This window comes from Montipora foliosa, chromosome 5 (genome assembly GCF_036669935.1).
Source record: "Montipora foliosa isolate CH-2021 chromosome 5, ASM3666993v2, whole genome shotgun sequence".
In the NCBI taxonomy this organism is placed as follows: Eukaryota; Metazoa; Cnidaria; class Anthozoa; order Scleractinia; family Acroporidae; genus Montipora; species Montipora foliosa.
In genome coordinates, this window is record NC_090873.1 from 35,675,474 (window position 1) to 35,680,473 (window position 5,000).

Sequence of the window (5,000 nt, forward strand, 5' to 3'; positions counted from 1 at the left end):
TTCCTTATAAGAACTTGCGAGTTCATTACACAGCATGTCAAAAAGGTTTCATAAAATTACTTCGTAAAGCCATCCTCACCCGGATTTTTATTATTCTCAAAGGAAAGTAGCGTGTTTTTAACTTCTTCAAGTGTCAAGACGCGTTCTAGTTCTGCTTGTTCATCATTACTTAATTTAGGGAGATCTAGAGTATCAATAAAATTCTGAAAATCTTTAGTTTGTTTGGGTACCAAACTATCATTTATTTTAGTTGTGCACAATTTACTAAAGTTGAATTCTTTTTCTCTTTGTATAAGCTGGAGATTTGTTGTTATCACGCCATCAGAGTAAGTTTAATCTGCGGTATCCTCCTTTTTTCGTCATTGCGTTTTTCTAAATTAAAAACGTACTTGGTGGGTTTTTCCCCTTGTTCCACCCACCGGGCCTTAGATATAAAAATCGTCTCTTTCCCTTTTTGGTTATAGATGTTTTGTAGTTCTTCCTTGCAAGCTTGGCAGCTTGTCAAGTGTTTCCTGGTCAAAATTTTCACTATCACATACTTTATGATCTAATTCTTGCAGCATCTCTTGAAGTGTAATTTCCCGCTTCTTCAACTCACATCTTTTAATTTTGGTGCATTTTATGGCCTGCCACGGATTCCCATTTTAATGAGCTCCCATAAGAGTTGTTTAGTCTCGACGTCTTTGTACTTTGCTAGAATTTGAGGGTAAATAATATAATGAGGCTTACGTAATTTTCATCACTTAACAAAGAGTTACTGAATTTCCATGATCCCTGTCCTCTCGCCATTACGCTCTTTAATTCTATTTCCAAAAATATAGTTTAATGATCGGGCGCGATTGCAGGACCAATTTCACATCGTTTAGTCTCCGATCTAAGGGAATTAGACACAAAGGTTTCGATTCGAAGGTAAATTGTTTAGTTTTTGGATGTAGAAGGCAACAAGTCCAATTTCTTCCATAAGATCACATACTGAATTCCTGTAGCTGGTTTCTTTACACGGTATAGACCTCTTTCATAATGGCGGCCAAATAAAATATTCTTTTGTTTTAATGCTAATAAGCCCTACTAGCCTCGTTACGAAAAGCACTTTTCAAAAGAATATTTGTTTCAAAATGAGGGCAGTAGGTCTAATTAACATTAAAACAAAAGAATGAAAAAGTGGTCGCCATTTATGAAAGTAGTCTATTTTGTCATGCTTATCGAGCTTCTTCAATAAGGGCCAACTGACGTATTTTTTGGGGTGCGTTGCTAAAGATGTAATGGTTAAGTAATTTGAGAGAATTTGGCATTATTTTCGTCAGTTTCCAACTTTTGTGAACCAATGACCCCAAATATGACGTCACAATGCCACGCCCATGGTCACGTGACCAATAAAAGAAAACTCTAAATTTGTATACTTGCTACACTATTTGGGGATTTAATCAGTGGTTTCATAATTTGTATTCGTTTTTGCATCCAGCCAAGCATGGTTTTCTTTTTATTTTGAAAAATGTTCTTTTTAGAGAGATAAACGATACTGAAATACCCATAACATTTTCAAAAAAGGTAATTTGAAAAAAAACAATGCTTAGCTATAAGCATTCGTAATTGGAGGTGAAACGAGCCATATCAAAAAATAAATAATTAATTAATTCAATTTAAAGACGGTCGGAAATTTGGCTTTTTCTCAAACCGGAAATCAGTTTGTTTACGCATGCACAGTTGATCTGAGGACAAGCGCGAGGAAGGGCGAGGAAACACCTTCGATGCAAACATCAATTAGGAGATTGTTATCAAATTTTCCAGGTCGGTGAGTAGGTTTTCTGGTCAGCTCACGATATAATGACGTCACTCATCGGAAGTAACATTTCACTTCCTTAGCAACGTGCGAAAAATCCGTCGGTGGGCCCTTAAGCAGTTGGCGCATAAATACTAACCAAAAAATAGTTACTACCTTCCATTGTTATTTTCAATAATATATATCTTGCAGAAGGATAGCATTTGACGGTATTAATTTGCAAATTTAAGGCGGGCTTAAAAAGTATGCAAACTCTTCTGGAATGCTCAGTGCCATCAAAGTTTTAACTATGACGGCATTGTCCAATTGATGTTAGGTAGATTAAAATCCCCAAGAAAAAGTATAATGCATGTTGCTGGAAGTTTCTCAAGCGATAGTGAAAGCTGAACTAGGTAATTCAGGTCACTGTTAGGAGGACGATAAAATACTCAAACATAGTATGTCGAGCAAGGCTTGAAATGAATTTCACACCATAATACTTCGCATTCAGTTTCGAGATCACTTTGTCGGTAACAGAAAATGATATCTCCAAGAACTAGCGTAACGCCACCTCCTCTACCCAATCGATTTCTTTTTGGACACCGAGAGTGCTTACTAAGATCTGCTTTCTCCGGACAGTTTTTAAACCGCGCAAAAATATCACTGTATGGGTAAGCATCACCGATAGCAAAACCGATGATCTCGAGATGCGTAACAACGTATAAGCAATAACTATAGTAGGCAGCGTCCTAAATCGAAAGAGATAAAGGCGCGAGAAAAAGCTGTGAATTTCGCATGCGTCTAGCTACCTCGGGGAATCCCATCCCGATTTACACCGTACGATCTTTTGGCGCATGCGGCATGACTTAAAATTGCCGCAGGGTTAAAAAAAAATGATATAAGCCCGGTTTACACTACAGAAAATGTTCGGCACGGCTCGTGTGAAATTGGCACGGGTGCCTAAACAGAGCTCGGCAAACTTTTTTTACACTACACCATTTTTACCGTATCAAAAATACTGTGCCAACATTTTTGGGCCCGGGTAAGTTCTCTTGTAAACATGCGCAGTTTAATTATTATCAAGAACGTCCGCGTGATTTTGGTGGAGAATGAACAGCCATCTTGAAATATACGCAAAAAAACCGCTAGCCTATATGAATTAAGGCTCAAATTTGGCCCTTTAAAGTGTTTACACTACTTGTTCTATCCGATCCGTGCCTGTTTCACCCAAGCCGTGCCAAAAAATTTCTGTAGTGTAAACCGGGCTTTAAAATGCTACGAGAAATTTTCTGACGTACACGGCAATCGTAAACAAGTTGTAGGCCTGTCGTAAGCGTGCCACATGCCACAAAAATCGGCCCTGAGGCAGTGATTGGATGGGCACCATTGTGTCTATATTTACTAATCAACTAGTTGCGCTTATTTAGTGTTGCTGTTTGCGGCTCGCATATGATGTAATGAGAAATTCCTATTGAAGAACGTTCAGTAAATAGGAGCGTGCAACACGAACGGTAAACTCCAACGAATAAAATCACTCTTGGTTACACACTGATGAGTGCAGGACAAACTAAACGTCCTGTACGAAACAGATCTGTATGAAAACCAGAGGCAAAAGTATGATCGTACCCTAATTATTCATTCATTCATAATTGCCCTACCGTATGGTATAGAGCATATATAATGAAGAACTGGAAATCCAACGATGTAGTCACGAGCCAGTACGAAATACTGACTGATCCATTTTGAATGAAAAACACATATGCCGTGAGTGGGAATCGAACCCGCGTTGCCTGGATTACATGTCAGGTGTGCTAACCACTGCACCTTCACGACAACCCTGCTGAAAACAAAGCAATCGGAGAGGTGATTTGTTGTTCATTTCTAAATGAATGTTTGTGATTGGCAAATCTAGACTTAAAGTCTGTGTCAGTTAAGCCCACGTAGCATTCACTCCCCTGCTCTGTTGTTACGATGGCTTGGTATACAATGCCCTTAGTAAGGCACTGGTTCTCTAGTGGGCATTCCTCTTTCCTGCGGCAATTGCAGAGCCTAGCGTCGCTTATGGCTTCGCCTGAGTTGGTTTGTTTCAGCAGGCGCTTGTTGTGTGCGTCGATTGTGCTCTTGACGTTGGGCATACAGCTGTAGGATAGCTTGAGGGTGTTGCGGTTGAATATAGGTCTTAGGGCGTGTCCTCTGGGGAAACATGCGCAGACAATGCGCAAGAACTTCTTTCCCAGGTTAGTTCTCACTCTCATATCGAAGGGTGGGTTGTACCATGTGATATTTCTCTTTCTTGGCCTGCGGATTTTTCTCTTGCTATTTTTTGGGGTGAATCTCAATTCGTATGTGTATCCGCTCTTGTCTAGTGCTGCCTGGTACGCCGGTGCTGCTTTGTTGAATACTTCTTCGTCAGACGAGATGTTCGACAGCCTTTGGTTTATATTCTCTGGGATTCGCTTGATGATGTTCGGTGGGTGATTGCTTTTCGCGTGTACATAAGATGGTACGTTTCCGGGCTTCATAAAAGGATAGTGTTTTCCGGTGTTTAGGTCCAGGGTCGCGTCTAAGTAATTTACCACTTTTTTGTTCGCTTCAATGGTTATTTTCAGGTTTTTGTCGGCGAAGAGCTTGCATATTTCCTTCTTAGTGCGCTCGGTGGTGCGTGGGGACCCTTGGGATATTGCGAGCCCGTCGTCTCTGTGTGGTCCTATTGTGTCACCGCAAATTCTTTTCAGTAGGTTAAGCATGTATACCACGACCAATTCGCATGACTCAGCGCCATCATAGGACCCCATTGTTACGTCGAATAAACCGTCGTTTGCACCTTTCTTTACCCATGGGGCGTCTGGGTTGAATAGCAGTGTTTGTTCTGCATGCATAATAATCCGTTTCTCCGATGGTAAGATGTTTACATACTCCGATGCAAAATCAACTGCCTCAGACAACAGTTTCTCCGTAATCGATGGTTAAAAATCTACGATGTCAAAACATATGAACGCTGCATTCTGCTTGTTTTCTATTGCGTTGAGCCATTCCAGTACTGACTGAGTGTTCCTCCAGAGGTTGACGTTGGTGAATGTGGCAACACTTTTCACGATCTTTTGGAGTATTTCCTTGCTAATACGTCCGATTTCTGATTTTGTAGGGTTAATTAGCCGGCATGTGGGTGCGTTATTAAAATTGGGCTTATGGTCTTTTAGCGTGATGAAAGCATCCCGTCTTGCCATGGTTTCAACCCTGT